Source organism: Pogona vitticeps, chromosome 5 (assembly GCF_051106095.1).
Source record: "Pogona vitticeps strain Pit_001003342236 chromosome 5, PviZW2.1, whole genome shotgun sequence".
In the NCBI taxonomy this organism is placed as follows: domain Eukaryota; kingdom Metazoa; phylum Chordata; class Lepidosauria; order Squamata; family Agamidae; genus Pogona; species Pogona vitticeps.
Genome location: NC_135787.1, coordinates 136,715,996 through 136,739,981, shown reverse-complemented (window position 1 = coordinate 136,739,981; position 23,986 = coordinate 136,715,996). Strand labels below are relative to the sequence as shown.

Genomic DNA, 23,986 nt, shown 5'->3' with positions numbered 1-23,986 from the left:
TGGGGATTTTTTCCTGGAAGGAATACCAAGGTGTAGAGGGTTATTAAAAGTCATGTAATGAATGAAATCTCTTTTTACCATGAAAGGACAGAAAAAGCATCAAGCTGCGCAAAATTCTTGTACTTTCTCATCACTGCTGTTCAGGTTTATAAGAAACAGCATCAAATTGCATGGGATCTGGTATTTTTTTATATAGAGTAACAAGGGGAAATGAAAAACAATGTAAAGGGAAGAATGAGGTTGGGAGTTCATTTATGTGGGAAGTCAAGTGCAGAGAAAGGAGCCTCGAGGCTCAGTGGTTAAACTGCAGTACAGTGGTACCTCGCTAGATGACGACCTCGCAAAACAACGAATCTGCGTGACGATGAGGTTTTGCGATCACTATAGCAATTCGCAAAACAGTGATTCCAATGAGCGATTTTTGCTGGATGATGTTAGGGTCCCTGCTTCACAAACCGATTTTTGCAAGATGACAATTTTGCCACTGAGTGGGGCTTTGCAAAATTGGTGTTTTTGGGACCGATGCTTCGCAGGGTAGCCATTTTAACAGCTGATTGGGGCGGGTGGGGGGCAAGAAATCAGTGCACCATGGCCGAAACCTGTTCGGTCGCATTGGAACACCCTCCTGGCCAAGGATCTATAGACCATCATCTTCAACTGCCTCATGGTTACCCAACCCTCATCCACCACAAATATCTGGTAGGCACGATGAACCCTTTATGTTCCACCGATTCCCACAACTTCAACCATGCTGAAGCACGAGCCATGCAAGCCACGCGGTCACGACCCCCCTCCCCCTCCTTGCTCTTAAAATACACTTAACTGTAGATAAAATTAAATCAAGTTAAATAACACCAAACTAAATGAAAAGAATTAAAAATATTAAAACTGGAAAGCCAAACAGAGCAATATTAATAAGCAAACCGCAGGAGGAAGCCGATGCTACCCTCCCAGTCTCCCAATAATTGTGAATCGTAGGCCTCAATGACGCCATTCGCAGCAGAGCTAAGTAGCAGAGCTCAATCCTTTACCAGTGCCAAGAAAGGAAGAAGGTGGAGAGAGGGGGGAATGTCCCTTAAATAACCTAGGGTTCCCCCCCTCTCCTCCTACATCGATCTTGTAACTTGAATGGAGTCTCGCACTATCTGAGGGTGGAGGCAAAGATGAGCCGCGCTGCTGAAGCTTGGCTCAGCAGCGGCACAAGCATTTTCTTTTTAAAAGAACAGTTTCACAGCAGGAGTTACAGGAAACTGAAAAGTGGCACACCTCATACTGAAGATGTGAAGTCTGCCTAAATAAAAGGAACTAAAAAAAAGGAGGCATGAGAAAAGAAACAATTGTCTTTTAAGGTTGTTAGAATATAATTCCAGCCTTCAGTTCAATAACGAGTGTCTGTTTGCATTTTTTTTTCTTCTTCTTCAGATTTGTTCAAGGTACATGAAGTCTAAACTGCTCCTCTGGAAAGATGCCCGCTTACCAAATTGTTTCTGTTACGAATATAGACACGGTTTTTTACAAACTCTGATATGCTCTAGTCCACTCTAACTTCAACCGTAAATAGACTTTGCCTTCTGTGTAGTGATTCCACCTCTGAAATTGGAAATGCAGAAGGTCATTGCTTTTTTAGCCTCAACACCCCCCAGTGATCGACTTGAAATGAATACACTGTTGATATGTGTATTCATTTCAAGGGGTGTGAGGACCATCACAGCAAGCTGTGTGTGTGAATGTTTTTAATGGAAAATGGTGCAATCCTCTGGCAATCTAGCTTGCATTTCCCCCAAAACACCTGACTCTGTGTCTTCCCTCATGACGGTTAACATTCTTTCCCACTCCTACTTATTTTAATGATGGAGCTGCAGCAGGGTGGACTCATCATTTCCTGGAGCGATAGCACGGTTGCTTTTTTCATGATATAAGAGGAAGTAGATAAGTCCACCCGAATTCTGAGAAATGTAGGCAGTGGCTGGAAAATAGCACTGGTCCTGATAGCATGGTATTTTCAGTTTGGATCCTGCGCGGTGGCAGCATTTAGTTCCTATGCCATGAGGGGATAATTACAGTCTGCAACCAGTTCTCTTAAGATAAGATAAAAGAGCTAGTGCCAGTCAGAGTGATGTTATATAATTATATATGAAAACCTTGGGGAAGCTTTCCTCCTGTATAATTTAAATCAGTGAGGCATGACAGTTATACAGAAACTTGCAGATAATTCTGTTTTCTAATAGAAATGTGGATATGAAGATAAGCAGTGATTAATCTTAATCGCCACTAATAGTATAATAGGTTCTCGATGTTATATGACTATTTCAAAAAAATAATTCGAAGTCTTAGAGTTCTCTGATGGCCTGACACAAGAAACAAAAAGTTACTGCATGACAGGCCAGCACCTCTTCTCTATATGTTTGTTTGCTTAGAGTGTTTGGTTTTTATTTCAGAGCACAATGATTCTTGTTTGCTGCCTTGAAAAAACTGGGTGCATATGTGTTCCGTTCAGAATCTAATGCAAATTTGTCTAATATTCACTTCCACTACGTGAATCATATAACACATTTATTTTTTTGATTTTGGCAGTTCTCTGAATTTTGTGCTGCAAAGTTAATGGGTGGAGGAGGTTAAAAAGTAGCAGGAACGAGGAACAGTGAGAATTTCCTTTCACTTTGTTGCTTATAAGGGATTACATATAGCTATGGCAGAAACTGTTTAAGGTTCCTAAAAAACCTAAATGTGAAAAAGAAAACCTGACAGTTTCATATATCCAGGTTTGGGAGTAAAACCTGACTTACACCCTAACTTGGAGTACCAAATCTTTCCTTATTAATAAGACAAGACAAAATATTTTCTTTTCACCATGATACAGCAAGGTTTGTGTATCAGTTCCAGAGAGACTGTGTACTGTATTTCTGTGACTGGTTTCAGTTCATTTCTGTAAAGTGTGCAAAACAGAACACCACAGGAAGTGCTGTTTTTTATATGTCTAGCAAAAATAGTAGCACGGGATGGGTTGTTTGTGTCTTTGTGATCAGAGTGTCTTTTTGTATTTGCTGTTCATGTGTATGTGAGCTTGGTTCCATAAAGAGAAAAGGACACCACTTTTGTGCAGAGATAGGAGTTTATGCTGCATAACATATGTTTTGAGAAAATATACAAACAAAAACCCAATAGCTGTCTCAGTATTATGATAGAGGTAAGATTTCTTGAAGATGCTGGAGAATTTGCAAGATGCCATCTTGCCGTCTTGAGATGGGCAGTCTTGTCCTTGTCTGAGGCTGCATGTGCCTGGCAAGCTGACCGTTATGCTTGTAAATAAGTCAATGTCATTGAAGATGAGGAAAAGGGAATCCAAGGACAGGTCAAGGCCGTACACACAGAAGACTGTAACAAGAGTTTGTGAAGCAGACAAAAGAATAGCCACAATCTAAGTCATAATCAGTCCATAAATCAACACCATAGTGCGTTGACAATCCAACCAGTGTGCAGGATGAAGTGAGATCAAATCAGATAAGGAAGAAAGAGTGCTAGAAACTGGGAGCAAAGAACAAGAAGAGATAGGAGTATCATTTTCAGCAACTAAGCCGAGGTTTGTGCTGTGTATTTATCTTTTTTTAAAAAAAGAGCTGAGATTGTGTCTGCAAACACCTTGCAATGTTTTTCTGCATGAGCAACAACAGTTAAAATATTCAGTTTGTTAAGCACTTTCAGGAGAAATACATTCAGCTACACTTTGTTCACAGCCCTGTTGAATGTGATTTGTGTTATTTATTTAGGCATCAGTAAGTATGAGGCAACACCATGGATAAAGAGGTAGATTGCTGTAGACCAGTGTTTCCCAACCTTGGGTCCTCAAGTGTTCTTGGACTAAAACTTCCAGAAGCCTTTACCATTGGCTATTCTGGCCAAGATTTCTGGGAACAGTAGTCCAAGAACATCTAGGGACACAAAGTTGGGAACCACTGTTGTAGGCATTGATACACAGGCAAGTAATAAGTCTCTTTTGTAGAGCTGACACCCAGCCTCAACATGTGCATGATGAAAGCTCTATGTCATTATCAGAGCTGATGAGAATGGAGTCCAAAGGTTTACTTTTCATGTGGAGTGCCAGTTTCCTGTTGCAACTTAGAGCACCAGATATGCTTAAATGCACTTACTGTCAGCAGTAAGATTCCCTGTCCATTTCAATGGTGGTGGAAGTACCTTACCACAGGTGTATTTCATCATATGCTCAGAATAGTCCCCTTAATTGTAGTGATTAAAGACATCTCTGTAGGGGAGCTATGTACACTCTAGAGCTAGGAGTGAGCCAAGAAATGTCAGCGTGACATGTCTCCCCTGTTCAAATCACAGATCAGAGTACCCCTCATTGAAGTGTGGACATTTTACTTTAATTAGACTATTCCAGAGGTCCATGGATCACTATTTAAATCTAAAACACGTTGGCTTTAAAAATATATTTTTGTCCTGCTTGGGCTGTTTGAAAAGATTTCAGATTTCCTCAGCTAATGAATGACTCTATCCATATTTATCTTCCTTCCAACTATAGCTGAACCTAACTGATCAACCTGGCTTGAGTCCTCTAAGAAAGAAAGGGAGGGGATCAATTCATTTTAGAAGACTGGGAAGTGAGGGGGAGGGGGCCTATTCTCGTTCTGCTCCTTCTTCCCAAGCTTCATTTAATTTTCGCTCAAGGTCAAACAATTTTTCTTTCATTTAATGTGTCTTTTTGTATAAAGGGCTATCATAGCAACATTCTGTAATGTAACTGATCATTTTTCTATTTTAATCTAAGCTGATCCTTGGCAATTCATGGTTCAATTAGGAACACATTTATGTGTGTCTTTATCTAAAAGTCCTTCTTATTTCTCTCTATCTCTCTCCCCGCCCCCTGTCCTTGTTTAATAAGAGTAACAGCCTAGCATTTTTGTTCAGACGGGATGTTTTTAGTAGATCCAGCATGGCAGCACAGAGGGTTGTAGAAAGTAAACAGTGATCACCCAAATAATACATAACTGGCTTGTGTTTCTATGGCGAGTATCAGGGAGAAGCACAACTGAACATCTAGCAAAATCCACATCTCAGGAAAAGGATCCCTGATGACTCTCAGAGCCCTAGTTCCACTTATTCTTATCCTCCTTGTTGCCTCTTCACCTGTCTTCTCCAACTGAGTTTGCAAGGTGAGAGATGCCTCAGGAGATGGAGCAGCAACTTTCATTACACTGAAGACAAAGGTTCCCATTCTGCTGCCTGAGATTCAAAACAACTGCACTGCTTCAATGAAGGTAGGAAGCTGGGTAGCTCTCCCATTCATGCTGGTATCTTTCTCTTCTAAAACTTTTTTCTCCCTAAACATTATCACCATATAGTGAGATCTGAACACCCATAATACAATAATTGCAACAACACACAATCGGCTTGGAATTTCCCCCCCACTCTGCTCCAAGACGAGCACTTATTTTTGTACTATGCATGCAAGAAGACCTCAGCAAGCATGGCCAATGCGTTTTCTTGAAACTGTATTTTGATCTTGGTATGCCTTGATTCCTTTCATGCCTTAACAGCTTTTGTTCTATTAAATTGCCATGCAGCCTGAATCCCATTCTGGTGAGAAAGGCAGATAGAAATCGAATGAATAAATACATTCCTCTTTCTGCCTTGAGTCTCAAGACCAAAAGACAGGTGCAGGAAATCCTCTGTCATCTTGCAGGTGCCTCTGGGTGCTCCGTTCCTCCCTCACTATGTGTCTCACTAGTTCCTGTTTTGATTTACCCTAACCTATCTAATGGCCCCATCAATTGTTTAGCAGGTAATTGTTGATTCAGGACAGCATAGCAAAAAGCAGGCAGCCTTAGTCCATCTGGCCCTGCCTAAAGTCCCCCCCCCCCCCCGCAACTAACAGTGCCTGTACTGAATTCTAAACTAGCATATGAGATTGATGTTGTATCTTGACCAAATCACAATCATGCCAGAGGAGAGTCAAAGCTGATGTCACTAGACCACGCAAGCCCTGCTCCTTGACCTTGATTTCAGGACGTTGTGTGTGTCAACATGCAGGCTGTGCAGGCTTGCTTCCCTATGAAGCAGGATGCAAACGCTGACCAAACACTTTGTATCAGGCAAGGTACATATGTTTTATTAAACCCACAATATGAACATATGAGACTGTTCTTACTGCCTCACACCATCTAACTCAGTGTTACCAACACTGACTGGCAGCAGTTGTTTCTAGCAAGGTTCTTTTCTAGCTCTGTCTGGAGGTGCTGGCACGAAATCTGGGCCTCTGCGAAATCAAAAGAGTTCAATATGCTCAGGGAGGTATGGGCAGCATATTATATCATAGTAACAGTGAATAAAATTGGCTGGATAGCTCAGTGAGTTAGCGATCTGGCTGTGGAGCCAGAGGGTGGGAGTTCAACTACTCATTGTGAATTCTGGATAAGCTACACAGTCCCAGAATGCCATCAGAAGAAGGGAATGGGAAACCTCTTCTATTCTCTACCTAGAAAACCCTAATGGTCATCCTAAGTTAGAATTGACTTGATGACACACATTTATTATTAATATTCAATATGGCTCCTGGTCCTGCTTGACTTAGTTGTTTTATGAAATTGTGTTTTTTTTTGCATGTGTCCTGTTTTGATCACATTGGTCTAAATCCAGCTCTCTATTCCTGTAACGAACCTGACTGTAGGCATCCTTCAGTCTCGAAAGACTATGGTATCGTGTAACAAACCACACCTATTCTTTTTCTCTCCTCCCAAAAGTGAGTTTCATGTTCTTTTAAAAATGTCAATAATTTCCCACAAAGAAATACAAAATGAGATTAGTGTCATGTGATATTTTGGAAATACCATTGCAGCCAGGGTCCTGTTTCAAACTGCCCAGAAAGATATTTTGTTCTGTTAACCTAATTCTAGTCTGCTGCTAATGGTCATAAGTGAAAAGATACTTAGAGATAATGCTAACATCATTCCTTAAATATCTCATATACTTTGAAAACCCTATTAGGTTCCCATAAATCAGATGCAAGTTGATGGCCCATACCCTAAAATGCATCACTTGAGGATATAGCCCTCTAGTTTATTAAATGTGTATATGTTTTCATGTATGTTTAAACATATTATGAAATTCACATTTGTCACTGTCTTCCATTTCCAAGCTGTGTCTGTAATTTTTAAAAAATATTTTATTATTTTTCCATAACAAATACAACAATACAAAATACTAATACAATCTAAAACACAGTGCACCCCCATACCCACGGGGCCCTTTGGAGCAATTCATTTATTACGAACCTCCTTTCCAAAATGATATTGATTGTTGCTTAGAGGCTTTCCTCTTTCCTTTCAATAGTACAAATTAGAGTTAAATTCAATATCTTTTCCAAATATATCACATATTTCCTTAAAAATCAATTTCCAAAATTTCTGAATCAATTTACACTCCCACCACATATGATAATACATGCCGATGTTTTCATCACATTTCCAGCAGGCCTTAGCATAATCTCAATTTATTATGTTCAATTTCACCGGAGTAATGTACTACCATAAACTAATCTTTAAAAAATTCTCCTTTATTCTTACTGACATTAATCTTAAACCTCTCATCTTCTAAATTTTTATCCAATCCTCTGTTCTATTTTCTGTCTATTCCCAAATTGATTTCAAACCTTCTATTTCAATCTCATTTTCCTCCTGATCCAAAATTAGGTCGCTCCTCCCTTTCTCAAAGGATCCTTCTGCATATCTTCATGTGATGAAAGAAATTGTTCATACTTAGTGCATTCTCTTCATTTGCCATTAGTCCTCAACCATTCATTAGTCCATCTGTCTAACTGGATATAATTGTACCATGATAATTTTTCAGTTAGAAGTTTAACTATAATCTGATACTTTGATCTCATTTTAATCATCCAATCCTTCAATCTGGCAACCTTTTTATCCTTAAATAAATCAACTAAGCCCTTCAAATTTGCTGGGAAATTTTCTATTTCAGTCACTAGTTTTAGTGGTGAAGTAAAGGGACAAAACCTCTTTTTATATCTGTTCCAGATATAGTAGTATTAGGCATCCTTCAGTCTCGAGAGACTATGGTAATGTGCTCTGAATAGAGGTCTTGGAGCAGCATCTAGTGTGGCTGAGAAGGCCAATATGAGAGTCACAATCCTTTCCACACTGAAGACAAATACAATCTGTGCCCTGTCCAGCTCCCTGATTTTGCTGGTTTTGGGACTGCCTCTTTGCCTTGGCCTGCTGAACAAGTGTCTTTCTTCAAATTGGGAGAGGTCATGCTGTACCACCTGCCTCCAGGCTGAACGCTCAGATGTCAAAGTTTCCCATCTGTTGAGCCCCATTCTTAAGGCCTTCAGATCCTGCTTGCAGATATCCTTGTATCGCAGCTGTGGTCTCCCTCTGGGGCACTTTCCCCACACAAATTCTCCATACAGGAGATCTTTTGGAATCCGACAGTCAGCCATTCTCACGTCAGACATTTACCATGTTTCTTAAAAAGGGGTTATTCACCTGATTTATTATAGTTCTTTTTATTATATTAAACAAATGTTTTTTCAATATTCCATTGTATTTCTGAAGATTCCATATCCCACCAAATTAATCTTCCTTTGTTATATATAATATCTCCAATAAATCTTAGTTGATTCGCTATATAATAATTTTTTTATATTAAGAATACCTAAACCATCATTTTTGGAGTCTTATACCAATATCTTTTATTTATTCTTGATTTTTACCTTGATTACAAAAGCCATTAATTAGTCCCTGCCATCTTCTAATTGTATTGGGAGCATAATAAATAAAAAAGTTATTTTTGGTAATATTTTCATTTTAACCAGAGCAATTCTCCCAAACCATGAAAGTTTCAGTTTAGAGTACTTCTGCAATTTATCTTTAATCTTGCTTTTTAATTTACTAAATTTTTCTTCCTTTAATTTCTGAGTCACTTTAACTATATTTATACCTAAATATTTAATATAATTACACATTTTAAAACCATATTTATTTGCAAACTTTTCTTGTTCCTATTTATTGTGATTAAACATCATTACCTGTGGGGTTTTTTTTGCCAATTAATAGTTAATCCTGTTATTTCCCCAAATTTTTCTAAATGATTTTTGATTCTATCCATATTTTCTAATGGATTTTTAATCATTTGTAATGAATAATCAGCAAATAAATTAATCTTAATTGTATCATTTTAACCTAATCCTTTAATTGATTCATCATTTCTTATTCCATTACATAACAGTTCTGTGTCTGTTATACATCCAGTAAACCACCACCTGCTAATTTCTCCACTCAGAATGCAACTAAAATGTGGTGATACTTCTCTGGACTATACCCTATATAACAGTTATGTGATATTGCAATTCCGTTATAGCGAAAAACTAACTTTTCATTTGCTTCTTTGTGTGGCCATCAACACACAAAACCTGAAATGACTAAGAGCTGGGTAGGGGACCTTCAGATAAATCTTCAAGGACAGTTGTAGCATTCTGGTGAGAGTCCTTCGGAAAATATTTCACAAATGAAGGAGAGAAAAGCCAGTACAATATTGTGTGCATTTCACTCTATAACCTTTGTTCTAAGAGAAAGAAAAATGGAGCAGATAGTGTCACACAATGAAAGAACAGACAGTGCACAGGATGCCAGAACACTGTAGACAGTTTCACATGTTGTACAGACCAGTTCATCAGCTGAGACACATTAGACCATGGTATCATGTTACTTTAATATCTTGTTATGTCACACCATTTGAATGAGACTGTATCTAAAACCATTAAAATGAAAGATGGTGTGTTAATATGCTGAATATAGATATTATACATCTGTACATTTCTCCACAAAGAGAATAGAAATACTACAGTAAGAGAGGCCCACCTACTACTACTACTACTACTGCTGCTGCTGCTGCTGCTGCTGCTGCTGCTACTACTACTACTACTACTACTACTACTAATAATAATAATAATAATAATAATAATTACTACTACTACTACTACTACTACTACTACTAATAATAATAATAATAATAATAATAATAATAATAATAATAATAATAATAATAATAATAATAATAATAATAATAATAATAAATTTCTCAATTTTCGGCAAGAGTCCAAGTTTTGCATTTATGTTGTTCCACTAGCTTTGCAGAAGCCTGTCCTGGTCCCTCCACAGCGTCTGCTGAGCACAAGAGGCCCAGGGGCTATAGCATCTGACGCGACACTTAATGCCTTGGGTGACGACCAATCTGGTATGGATTTCTGTTTATTTCCTCTCATTATAATCAATGGTTGGTGGACACAGTTGGTCTGGCTTCTCAGCTGGGACCTGTCTGGCTTGGGAGACCCTTCAGCATAGCTCTCAATCTCTCTGAAGCATGCAAGCCCCTCTGTCTGTGCCCATGTAGTTAGACATGACAGAGTGGACAGATTACAAAGTTAGACATGATAGCGTGGCAAGATTAGTGCACTGGTCCTTATGCAAAAAACGTAACTTGCCAGTGTCCAAAAATCCATGGAAACATCAGGTAGAGAAGTTGTCAGGAAATGAGGAAGTCAATATCTTGTGGGATTTCCAGATCCAAACGGATAGACACCTTCAACATAACACATGAGACATAGTAGTAATAGAATGAATAGATGCCTGGATTATTGACATTGCAATTCCAGGGGATGCCAGAATTGAAAATAAAGAATTAGAAAAACTAACAAAATACAGAGACCTGGCAACTGAAACATCTCACCTCTGGAAGAAACATACGTCTGTGGTACCCATAGTCATTGATATTTTGGAAACAATATCAAGAAACTTCACACAGTACTATAAGCAGTTGCAGATCTCAGAAATCACACCGTCAGAGTTACAAAAACCAACAGTATTAGGAACAGCATACATCCTGCACTGATATTTAACAGATACTTAGGTTTTTGGTTAAAACTTGTATCTGTTATATAATACCAGTCAATGTTTTTATAATGTTGACTATGCCTGCATTTCTTAACAACAACAACAACAATTGTTGAAACAATTGGGAGAGGGGCCTTGAGTCATTTGTGCTTGCTTTTCTTATGAACTCCATGGGTTTTTTGTTTAGTAACAACTTACCAACTTTCCCACTCTGCTTTTTGGAATTTAGAGAAACAAAAATAATAATGTGTATGGTGCCCTTTTTGCTTTGTATCTTTTTTTTTTTTTGCTTCATTAAATGAGCCTGCATTTCCCTGTTCAGTTACAAATTTTGGAAATATGTTAGCTATTGCAGGAAATCAGTCTACTAAAGGTCTGTCTTCTGTGTTCTGGAGTTCAGAGAGACACACTAAATCTGATAAGTAAAATGCACACAGGGAATAATGGCCCTGGCCTTTTCTTTCAAGAACCCAGGTCACTGCCACACACTCTAACAAAATCTCTTCCTTAAGTGACAATTTATATTCTCTTTGTCAACAAGTTTCTGATTTTGCAGAAACTGACACCAGCCTATTTTGATATTAAAGGAAAAAGTCATCTGTCAAGCTTCACAGAAATCCTCCTCTCTCACATCTAATAAAAAGTGCAAGGATAGTCAAAAAGTAGAGGTTGCTATGTTGTTCCTCGATCTTCTGGGTGGAGATATCTCCGGGTAAAAGTGGATATACACTAATCAAAGTTTTTGCAGACGTTCTCCCCTAAGTGGTGAAAGACATTTGCTGGTCATAAGAGGTGATTTTCCTCACCCACTTGGATCTTGCATTTAGCATGCCTTGTCAGTGAAGAATAAACACTTACTTAATTTTCAATATTGCCAGTGCTATAACTTTGTAGTACAAGTACAGCTTAAGTATGACTAAATCTGAATCTACCCCATGTACATGAAAAATTCATACAATGTGAGAAAGTTTTTTTGGACTGAACAATAGTAACACAATGCTGATGTCACATGCCAGATCAATGCAAGGATTGTATATATGACTGAAATCCAGTAGTAAGTTCCAACTAGAGTAGATCTATTAAATGAGTGGGGCACCAGTGAGTCACCCCCACTGTGAGTTCCATTGATTCAATGGGCCTACTCTAGTTGTGACTTGGTACTGGATTTCAGCCACCATATTTAAGTAGTAAGAAAGCTGAGGGACAGAGTGTGCATGTAAAATTGTCATAGAAGATATTGCATAGAAATTATGTATGTGGATTAGAGGCATTTTAAAAAAATGGGACAGCCACTTAACAGGCATAGCTTTTAACATATATCTTCATTTCCAAGTACATTTAATTGCTCCTTGAGAAGTTCTATATGTTTTCTGATTGATGGCAAATAGAAGTTCAAGTGCTAGAGCTAAGATGAAGTAGAGAAGATTCATGACATCTCTAATGGAATACATGGGCTTGTTCATGAAACAAAAGAACAATATTCAAAACAATGTAAAAATTCACATCTTACAGCTTCTAAGTGTCCTCAAGTAGAGTTAGTAATTGCTTCCACATCCTTGAACAAGTAGGAATCTATATAAAAGGATCAACTCCCAAGATTATCAGATGCTGGTTTCTTGACATTGAATAACTGTTTGGTTGCTGTGTATACATTGCATTACTGTAGCCGTACTTAGACTTAATTGAAAACATTCTTCCAGTAATTGAAATATTTTATTCTCTTTGATTAAAGCACTTTGTACAATCCCATAAAACCACTCTTGGACTTTTGGTAGAGACATAAAGAATATTCATTGACTTCCTCATTGTTCTCAGTTTGGGGATTCCTGATATGGCAGATGTCCCTGATAAGGAATTCACAGCCCATCCAAGATTTGCAATTCTGCTGTGAAACGCCTGGCTTTCCCTCCTTTTTTTGTCTGGTAAAATTAAAGATATGTACAAAAATGATTTATGCCTCTGCAGAAAGCTTCATTAGTCTCAAAGAATTTGTCACCCAAAACCAGCTGAGCAGCTTCCATGTCTTTCCCCACAAGTCCTGCCTGCCCAGAGATTCCTCTTGATGGACAGCTATAGGGACCGAACATTCTAACTAGGTGACTACCTTATGGAAAGGTCTAACAATGTGCTGTGTCCTTACTTTAAATAGTGATGTTTGCCAAAATTATTGTGTTATGTTCTAGGTGGCACTGATGGGGTTGTTCTTGAAGATTATTGCTGGACTCGAATGTTGGTTGGAAATTCATTTAGCCAACCTACAGGGAGCCACAGTGCTTACCACAGTTCACAGCTTAGTCCTAATAATTATTTTCAGCTGTGGACTCAGTTCTTTAGTAAGTGAAGCAATAAATGCCTCTAAGAATCTAAGCAGCTTTCCATCAGCCTAGTGTTACTGCTGTTCAGCCCTGAGCATCATGATAATCGCCTCTAAAACAGCTGAACTATCTATAAGGAAATGTATCTACATGGTTACAGACACACTTTATCTTTATTTTAAATATATATTATCTCAATTGCCTTACTGTTAGATTTTATTTTGACATGAGGACTATAGCAATTGTAAAGCATGGAATGATGGGGTGGGGTGGGAAAAACATGATGCACTTCTGATTTCTATGTATCTTTTCTCTTTGCAGACTGAGATAAACAAGTGACGATAAAGTCAGCTAAAATTTTATCAGCAGCAATTAAAATTAGGCCTAATATGATTTTAAAATAGTAGCCTTTCACAGATCTAATTTTGGCACTGGCATACTGTATGTATATGATATATATGCACTTGTTATTTTGATTTTAATTTGCTGATTTTATACCTTTGTAAATTTTATATTTCTCTTGCTAAGGCCTATGGCTAATGCAGATATAATGCTATTGTGATGCATTTCACAACTGAGGTACTGCATATGGTCCTCTAAAATCCACATCCTAAGCTCTCGAAATCCAGGGACTAAAATGAGAAAACTGAGTATTTAAAGAGCACCTGACTATTGGGACAGTTTTGCGGTACTTTACTTCAATATCCATTTCCCAGGTACTTTGATGAAATTTTAGGAATAACCTTGCTAAGAATTTATGCAGAATTATTATCACAAATTATGCAGTGGAATTTCCTGTATTCAGGGAGATCACACGGATGGGCACAACCAGAGTGCAATGGAAGAAGCTGGTTCTGGGAAACTCTCCTTCATGATCAAAGTATCTCCCCTTTGCAACTTTTAGGTATATTTTGATCTCTAAAAGTTCTTCATACGATTAAGACCAAATTGGTGCTGCTACAGTCAGGAAAAAAAATCCTGCCAAAAATTTGTAATGTGGATGGAAGGGGCTAGACATGCTTCTTTTAGTCCCAACATAGTCTCAATGTGATCGGTCTGTCTATCTGTTTGCTGTATGTATGTATGTATGTATGTATGTATGTATGTATGTATGTATGTATGGATGGATGGATGGATGGATGGATGGATGGATGGATGGATGGATGGATGGATGGATGGATGGATGGATGGATTGTTTGCTTTCTGAGCAAGCTGGATACCTTAAAAAGCAGGTAGCAACAAACACTGAGAAGGCTTGTTCAACAGATTTCAAGGCTTCCTTAACTGAGATTTCATCTTCAAAGTGTTCCAGAAGAAACAGAAGAGGCAAGGTAGTGTTACCTCATATACTTGACTGCTTTATGTCCACATGTGTATCACAACCTGATTTGTTTACTATGCCCAAACCTATTTATCATGCCTTGACTTGGACATACAGTTATATATTATGAGAAGAGATTACTAATTCACCAGTGATATGCCTTTAAAATGAAGATCAAAAAGAGTGATTCTTTTCAAGTCTCTCTCACCAGTTGAGAATTCTTAGCCTGACAGCTTCTTTTGAGAGATGCTCTCCTTAGTGGATAATTCTGATTGACACACCATCATTCATTCACAGAATTAGTACCAAATTCCAAACTTTTACACCTGGAGGGAAGACATCAGATTGGCACCTGCCTCACCACCTCTGGGAAGAAACAGGAATGTCTTACAGTTAGACCACCTCTTGTCTGAAAGCACTGCTTTCTTACTTAACAGTATTTATAAAAAGGTTTTTCAAGTACATCTCCTTATTAACCACATCCAGAAGTGTCTGCTGTTTATCTTTAAATTGTGTGTGTGTGTCCTGCACCTCCCACCTAAAATACAGTGGTGCCTTGCTTAACAACAATAATCCATTCCAGGAAAATCACCGCTAAGCGAAAATATCATAAAGCGAAATTAAAAACCCCATTGAAAGGCATTGAAACCCATTCAATGCGTTCCAATGGGGTAAAAACTCACTATCCAGCGAAGATTCTCCATACGGCAGCCATTTTCGCTGCCTGTATAGCGAGGAATCCGTCCCTAAGTACAGCGGGAAGCCATTTTAAGCACCCGGCAGCCATTCTGAAAACCCAACAATCAGCTGTTTTTCATCATCGTAAAGTGAAAATCGGTTCCCGAAGCAAGGAACCAATCGTTGTTAAGGGAAATTCTCCCATTTAGACCATCATTTTGCAATCACAATTGCGATCGCAAAAAGATTGTTGTAAAGCATATTCATCGTAATGCGGGGCAATCGTTAAGCGAGGCGCCATGGTAACGAAAAATGAGAATGAGAGTTTGAGGAGAAAATAAGGTACTACTGTATCAGACTTAATACACTTGTCTGGAGTGTATGGCTCCTTTAATAAAACATGGTGTAAGTTACGTCATGCAGTTCTGCTGTTGTCATCAATGATTTAGGGTGAATTAAAAGCTTCCCTCTCCTTCATTGATTGCTGCCTTGTCGTGGCGAAGGAGCTTGAGTAATTCAGAGAAGCTAGGCCTATGCCATGCAGGGACACCCAAGACGGACAGGTCATAATGGAGAGTTCTGACTAAATGTGATCCACCTGAAGCAGGAACTGGCAAGCCACTCCAGTATCATTGCCAAGAAAAGCCCATGAACAGAAACAAAAGGCTAAAAGATATGACGCTGGAAAATCATCCCCTCAGGTCAGAAGGCATCCAACATGCTACTGAGGAAGAGGGGAGGACAAGGACAAGTAGCTCCAGAGCTAAGGAAGTAATTGGGCCAAAGTCCAAAAGACGCTAAACTTCAGACATGCCTGGTAGTGAAAGGAAAGTCCGATGCTGCAAAAAAAACTTCTGCATAGGAACCTGGAATGTAAGATCTTTGAACCTTGGTAAGCTGGATGTGGTCAAACAGGAGATAGCAAGAATAAACATTGACATCCTGGGTGTCAGGGAACTAAAATGGATGGGAATGGATGAATTCAATTCAGATGATTATCATATCTACTATTGTGGGCAGGAATCCTGTAGAAGGAATGGAGCAGCCCTGATAGTCAACAAAAGAGTCGGAAAAGCTGTATTAGGATATAATCTCAAAAATGTTAGAATGATTTCAATACGAATCCAAGGCAAACCTTTTAACATCATAGTAATCCAAGTTTATGCACCAACTACTGATGCTGAAGAGGTTGAAATTGACCAATTCTATGAAAACTTATAACACCTTCTACAACTGACACCAAAGAAAGATGTTCTTCTCATTATAGGGGATTGGAATGCTAAAGTAGGGAGTCAAGAGATAAATGGAACAACAGGTAAGTTTGGCCTTGGAGTTCAAAACGAAGCAGGGGAAAGGCTAATAGAGTTTTGTCAAGAGAACAAGCTGGTCATCACAAACACACTTTTCTAACACAAGGGGCGACTCTACACATGGACATAACCAGACGGGCAATACCGAAATCAGATTGATTATGTTCACTGCAGCCAAAGATGGAGAAGCTCTATACAGTCATAAAAACAAGACCTAGAGCTGACTGTGGCTCTGATCATTAGCTTCTTATAGCAAAACTCAAGCTTAAACTGAAGAAAGTAGGAAAAACCACTGGGCTAGTCAGGTATAATCTAAACCAAATCCCTTATAAATACACAGTGGAAGTAAAGAACAGATTTAAGGAACTAGATTTGGTGGACAGAATGCCTGAAGAACTATGGATGGAGGTCAGTAACATTGTACAGGAGACAGCAACAAAAACCATCTCAAAGAGAAGGAAATGCAAGAAAGCAAAGTGGCTGTCCAACGAGGCCTTACAAATAGCAGAGAAGAGAAGGAAAACAAAATGGAAGGAGATAGGGAAAGTTCCAGAAAATTGCATGCAGACTTCCAAAGAATAGCAAGGAGAGACAAGAGGGCCTTCTTAAATGAACAGTGCAAAGAAAAAGAGGGAAATAATAGAAAGGAAAAAACCAGAGATGTGTGCAAAGATGGGCAAATAAAGGACAAAAATGACAAGGACCTCACAGAAGCAGAAGACAGATAGTGTGGTTGCTGACCTTGAGCCAGACATCCTGGAGAGTGAAGTCAAGTGGGCCTTAGAAAGCATGGCAAACAACAAGGCCAGTCGAGGAGATGGCATTCCAGTTGAACTATTTAAAATCTTAAAAGATGACCCTGTTAAGGTGCTACACTCAATATGCCAGCAGATTTGGAAAACTCAGCATTGGCCAGAGGATTGCAAAAAAACAGTCTACACCCCAATCCCAAAGAAGGGCACTGCAAAAGAATGCTCGAACTACGGTACAATTGCACTCATTTCACATGCTAGCAAGGTTATGCTCAAAATCCTACAAGGTAGCCTTCAGCAGTATGTGGGCCGGGAACTCCCAGAAGTACAAGCTGGATTTCAAAGGGGCAGAGGAACTAGAGACCAAATTGCTAACATGTGCTGGATTATGGAGAAAGCCAGAGAATTCCAGAAAAACATCTACTTCTGCGTCATTGACTATGCAAAAGCCTTTGACTGTGTGGACCACAGCAAACTATGGGAAGTCCTTAAAGAAATGGGAGTGCCTGACCACCTTATCCATCTCCTGAGAAATCTATATGTGGGACAGGAAGTAACAGTTAGAACTGGATATGGAACAACTGATTGGTTCATAATTGGGAAAGGAATTCGACAAGGCTGTATATTGTCTCCCTGCTTATTTAAATTATATGCAGAATACATCACACGGAAGGCCGGACTGGAGGAATCCCAGGCCAGAATTAAGATTGCCGGAAGAAATATCAACGACCTGCGATATGCAGACGATACCACTCTGATGGCAGAAAGTGAGGAGGAATTAAAGAACCTCGTAATAAGGGTGAAAGAGGAGAGTGCCAAAAATGGTTTGAAGCTTAACATTAAAAAAAAAAAAAAACTCAGATCGTGGTCCCATTCACCTCCCGGCAAATAGAAGGGGAAAATATGGAGGCAGTGACAGATTTTTCTTTCTTGTGCTCTATGATCACTGCTGATGGTGACAGCAGACATTAAATTATAAGATGCCTGCTTCTTGGGAAGAAAGCAATGTGAAACCTTGACAGCATCTTAAAAAGCAGAGACATCACCTTGCCAACAAAGGTACGCGTAGTCAATGCTATGATTTTTCCAGTAGCGATGTATGGAATTCAGAGCTGGACCATAAAGAAGGCTGACTGCCAAAGAATTGATGCCTTTGAATTGTGGTGCTGGAGGAGACTCTTGAGAGTCCCTTGGACTGCAAAGAGAACAAACCTATCCATTCTGAAGGAAATCAACCCTGAGTGCTCATTTGGAAGGACAGATCCTGAAGCTGAGGCTCCAATACTTTGGCCATCTCATGAGAAGGGAAGACTCCCTGGAAAAGACCCTGATGTTTTGAAAGTGTGAAGGCAAGAGGAGAAGGGGACGACAGAGGATGATCTGGTTGGACAGTGTCACCGAAGATACCAACATGAATTTGACCCAACTCCGGGAGGCAGTGGAAGACAGGAGGGCCTGGCGTGCTCTAGTCCATAGGGTCAGAAAGAGTTGAACATGACTTAAAAACTAAACAACAACAAAAATCTTCCAATTCCTCCCATTCCCCAGATTCTAAGATTCCTTAGGAACACCATTCATCCTAGGAAGACTTTGGGAGCTGTGGAAAGGAGATAAGCAATGCTTTAAGCTGGAAAATTGTTGCCCCTGTTCTGATACATAAATAAATATGACAAAATAGGTATCACTGAAACCTGGTGGGATGAGACTCATGATTGGAATGTAGTTATTGGAGGGTATTACCTATTTCAGAGGAACAGACCTAGTAAAAAGGAGGAGGAGGAGCTTTATATGTTAAGAGTGCTTATACTGGTGAAGAAATCCCGGGTATAAATCTAGGAAGTCAGGTTGAGAGCATCTGTGTAAGAATTAAGGGGGAGAAAAATGTGAAGGATGTCATTGTGGTAGTACACTACAGACCCCCAAGCCAGTCTGAGGAGTTGGATGAAGCCTTCCTGGAGCAGATAGCGACACATTCAAAAGGGAAGGATACAGTAGTAATGGGAGATTATATATAACATGCTGATATATGTTGGCAGTTAAACTCTGCCAAGAACACAAGGTCCAACAAATTCCTTACTGGCCTTGCAGACAATTTCATGGTCCAGAAGGCAGAAGAGGCAACAAGGGGAACATCTATTTTAAATCTACTCTTAACCAACAGAAAGGACCTTATTAATGAGGTTGAAGTGGTGGGAGCCTTAGGTGGGAGTGGCCATGCTGTCTTAGAATTTGTTATACAGTGGAAAGGGGAAACCAAGTGTAATCGCACATGCATTCTAGACTTCAAGAAAGCCAATTTTTGTAAATTTAGGGAAATTCCATGGACAGAGGCACTAAAGGAGAGGGGAGTTCAGGATGGATGGGAATTTTTTAGAACTGAGATACTAAAGGCATAATCTAAGACTGTTCCAACAAGAAGGAAAAATGGGAGATGTCTAAAGAAATCAGAATGGTTGACTAAAGAACTTTCAACTCATCTAAGTGTAAAAATAAACATGTACAAGAAATGGAAAAACAGGGAAAGCACCAAAGAGGAATGTAAGCAAATAGCCAGTATATGTACGGGGATGGTAAGAAAAGCTAAAGCACAGCATGAACTTAGGCTTGCTAGAGAGATTAAAGATGATAAAAAAGGGATTTTTTAGTTATGTCAGCAGTAAAAGGAAAAAAGAAGGAAATGACAGGGTCTCTGTGTGGAGATGATGGCCACTTACTAACAGGGGACAGGGAAAAGGCAGAACTACTCAACACCTTCTTTGCCTAAGTTTTTTCCAAAAAGGAAAGTAGTGCTCAACCTGAGGGTTGAAGAGCAGGTGAAGTAGTGTGGGAACTGGCAGAAGTAATATCAGAACCACTGGCAATAATGTTTGAGAATTCTTGGAGAACAGGGGAAGTCCCCACAGATTGGAGGAGGGCAAATGTCCCTATCTTAAAAAAGGGGAGAAGACACAAATAATTATTTTCCTGTCAGTCTGACATCAGTTCCTGGAAAGATTCTAGAGAAGATCATTAAGCAGACAGTTTGTAATTACGTAGAAAGCAATGCTGTCATTACTAGAAGTCAGCACAGGTTTCTCAAAAACAAGTCATGCCAGACTAATTTGATCTATTTTTTTAATAGAGTTACAGGCCTGGTGGATGAAGGGAACGCTGTGGATTTAGCAGATCTTGATTTCAGTAAGGCCTTCAACAAGTTTCCTCATGATATTCTTGCAACGAAGCTAGTAGAATGTGGGATAGATAGTGCTACTGTTAGGTGGATTTGTAATTGGTTGACCGACTGAATCCAAAGAGTGATCACAAATGGCTCCCCTTTATTCTGGAAAGAGGTAACTAGTGACTAGTGGGGTGCCCCAGGGTTCTGTTCTGGGTCCCGAGTTATTCAGCATCTTTATCAATGATTTGGATGAAGGAATAGAGAGTATGTTGATTAAATTTGCAGATGATACCAAATTGGCACGGGTTGTTAATTCCCCAGAGGACAGGATTAAAATTCAAAATGACTTTAACAGATTACAAAGCTAACAAAATGTATTTCAACAGGGAGAAATGTAAGGTCCTACAGCTAGGCAGAAAAAACGAACTGTACAGATATAGAATGGAAGACACCTGCTTAGACAACAGTACCTGTGAAAGGGATCTAGGAGTCTTGGTAGACCACAAGCTGAACATGAGCCAGCAGTGTGATGCAGCTGCCAAGAAAGCCAATGAGATTCTTGGTTGTATCAATAGGAGTATAGTTTCTGGATCAAGGGAAGTGACAGTACCACTCTATTCTGCTTTGGTCAGACCTCGCCCGGAATATTGTGCCCAGTTCTGGACACCTCAATTCAAAAAGGATGTCAGCAACCTGGAACATGTCCAGAGGAGGGTGACTAAAATGGTTAAAGGTCTGGAAGCCACGTCCTACGAGGACTGGGAATGTTCAGCCTTACGAAAAGAAGGTTGAGAGGGGACATGACAGCTATGTTTAAATATTTGAAAGGATGTCATGTTGAAGAGGGGACAGGTTTGTTTTCTAGGGCTCCAGAGACTATGACATGGAGCAATGGTTTCAAACGACAGGAAAAGAGATTCCACCTGAACATTAGTAAGAACTTCCTGATGGTCAGAGCTGGCAATGGAATAGGCTGTCTCAAAGGTTGGTGGAGTCTGGAGGTTTTTAAGCAGAGGCTGGATGGCCATCTATTGGGAGTACTTTAATGGATGTTTCCACATGGCAAGGGTTGGACTGGATGGCCTCAATGGTCTCTTTCAACTCTATGACTCTGTGAGGCTCCCAAAGGCTTCCTAGGATGAAGAGCATCCCTAGGGATCCATGAAACCTGTCAAGAAGGGATGGGAAGCTTTTAAATTCTCCCAAATATCTACATCATGGCTACAGCTGATGACATCACTGGAGTAACTTATGCCAACAGAGTTCAAGCCATTGCATCAGACAAGAATGTTGCTTTTTGACATTTGGCATGGTAGTGAATATTTTCTTCAAAGAGAGAAGAAGCACAGTCCATTCACATGTTTGCATACTACATGCTAAAGCTTTCCTGTTGATGTAAATTGGACTGAAAATTGCTTTACTTTACCCAGAATGTAGGTGTGGATTACAGATATCTGTATACATGTGTGGCAAAAAAAATTTCAAACCCGTTGGTCAAACTAAATGTCCTGTGATTAACCCCTTTTAATTCCCACAGTGGGACTGCTTTTGTTGTGTTTCAAAATCAATCATCACTCTTTCTTGTTTGATATTGTATTGAAGAAAAAATAGTTTTGAAATTTATATGCAGTATTGACACATTATTCCTAACATTCCACTTATTTACACAATCTACCTAATGCATTTTATGTATTTTATGAATTCCTCCCATTGAATAAGTATTTTGTGATTTTAAAATAAAACTGTGCACATATTAGCTGCTCATATTTTAAAGTATGAGGCTAGTTTTGTGTGCAGTGTGCACTTCATTTCTTCAAAATATTCCTCTGGCTCTTGAAAATATGTACCTTCTCTAAGTGAGGGGTGTGTGTTCTGGCAATCAGTCTTGGCAGCCATGCAAACAATAATGTTGCTCAGGCTGTCAAATTCAGTGAAACTGTGTTCCATTCCTAATTTGAGATCATTATTTTATGATTGTTGCTCAAAGAACTGCTGGATAGCTCAGTGGTTTAGGTATCTGGCTGCAGAGCCAGATGCTGGGAGTTTGATTTCCCCCTTGAAAGGGGCTGGACTTGATGATCCGTAGGGTCCCTTCCAGCTCTGCAGTCCTAAAATGATGTTGATGAAGAAATTGTACTAACAAAAATTTGTGCCAGCCAGCCAAAAGACGGCAGTAATAACCAGCCTTCACAGAATTGAAGACTGGTTGTTTTGAAAACACTTGAGCAGTTACAGATAAGAATGTGACAAATAACCACAAATTCCCTCATTCCTGACCAAAAAAAAAAAAAAACAAAAAAACAAAACACCCCACAATGTGTTTCTACAGATTGAGACACTTTGTAAGAAAGAGATAATCTGCTGCCAAAGCTTTTAAAGGAGAAAAGTGGGGTAAAAATATTTTAAATAGAATAACTAATTAAATAAATAATGCTCCTGTGAGAGAGAAGAAAACGTGGCTTTTTTGGCCAGGAATAACAAACACAATGGGTTTTTTTTCCTTTGCACAAAATACAATATTATTATCCAAAATATTTTTTTTCTGTGGAAAAGGCACAGCTGCTATTTTTCTAACAAACTAGCAACTAAGCAAATAACCCACAATGCCACAACAACAACTCTCATGTTTTCTCAGTGGGAGAAAAGAAAAAAAATTGTTTAGTCCAGAAATAAGCAAAGATTTACTTCTCTCTAGCTACAGATTCTTCAGGAATCTGTTCTGTGAAACTTCCAACTGGTCTGTACCTTCTAGACCAACAGGCCGATCCGATGATAGTTACCTCTCAGATTTCACACTTCTCTGAATGCTCCCAGCTCAAAAATGCCTTTTAAAGTACACATTTTAAGATAAATCTTTGGAATGTGTACTTTGAGGGATAATGCTTTAGAAGCATGTTTAATGGTGGAAATAACTTTAAGCAAATTTTCTTGAAGATGAAAAGAATCATTTGCAGATGAATTAAGAAATGAGATGGAATAGATTTATGAGCGAATCAAGAAATAATGAAATAATGACTAGGAAACACTGTGCGGGTAAATAAATAAACTAAGAAGTAGGGAGGTCTAGCAGAGTCTGGTCTTCATTGAAGAGATGTTCACACTGGCAATGTGAACAAGTTATCTCTTCAACGAAGGTGATAACTTGCGAGGAGCCGGGCAACATATCCAAGGACTTTGCCCTGGGCTGCAGGATTTTCTCCTGACATTAGTGTTGCCAAGTATGGTAGTTGTCATGTGCTCTCAGGTAACCTCTGACCCATGGTGACTCTGTAAATGCATGTTTTGACCTCTCAAACACCCTGGTGTGGTGATTAGCAAAACAACAGCAGCTCTTTCAAGTGTGTCCACAATGGCACAGTAATTGTGGACTTCAGTCAAGTTGCAAAGCTGTTTGTCTGGTGGGAAACTATCAAAAGAATGGGTAATTCTTTGTAAAGAGGGGCTTAGTTGGTTCCCTGTTTTGTCCTGCTCCTGACAGATAAATGTGTTTCATTCAGTCAGGCTTTTGGCAAACAGACGCATCTGTGA

The 23,986-nt window shown here is 39.2% G+C and overlaps 1 long non-coding RNA gene across 1 annotated transcript; it reads left to right on the top strand.

Annotated features, from left to right (window-relative positions):
* The first annotated feature begins 5,035 nt into the window (after positions 1–5,035).
* LOC144583301 (uncharacterized) lies at positions 5,036–11,862 on the top strand. Its single transcript, XR_013537013.1, has 2 exons — positions 5,036–5,276; positions 10,162–11,862. It is a non-coding gene; the product is annotated as an uncharacterized LOC144583301 (long non-coding RNA).
* Positions 11,863–23,986: the final 12,124 nt, after the last annotated feature.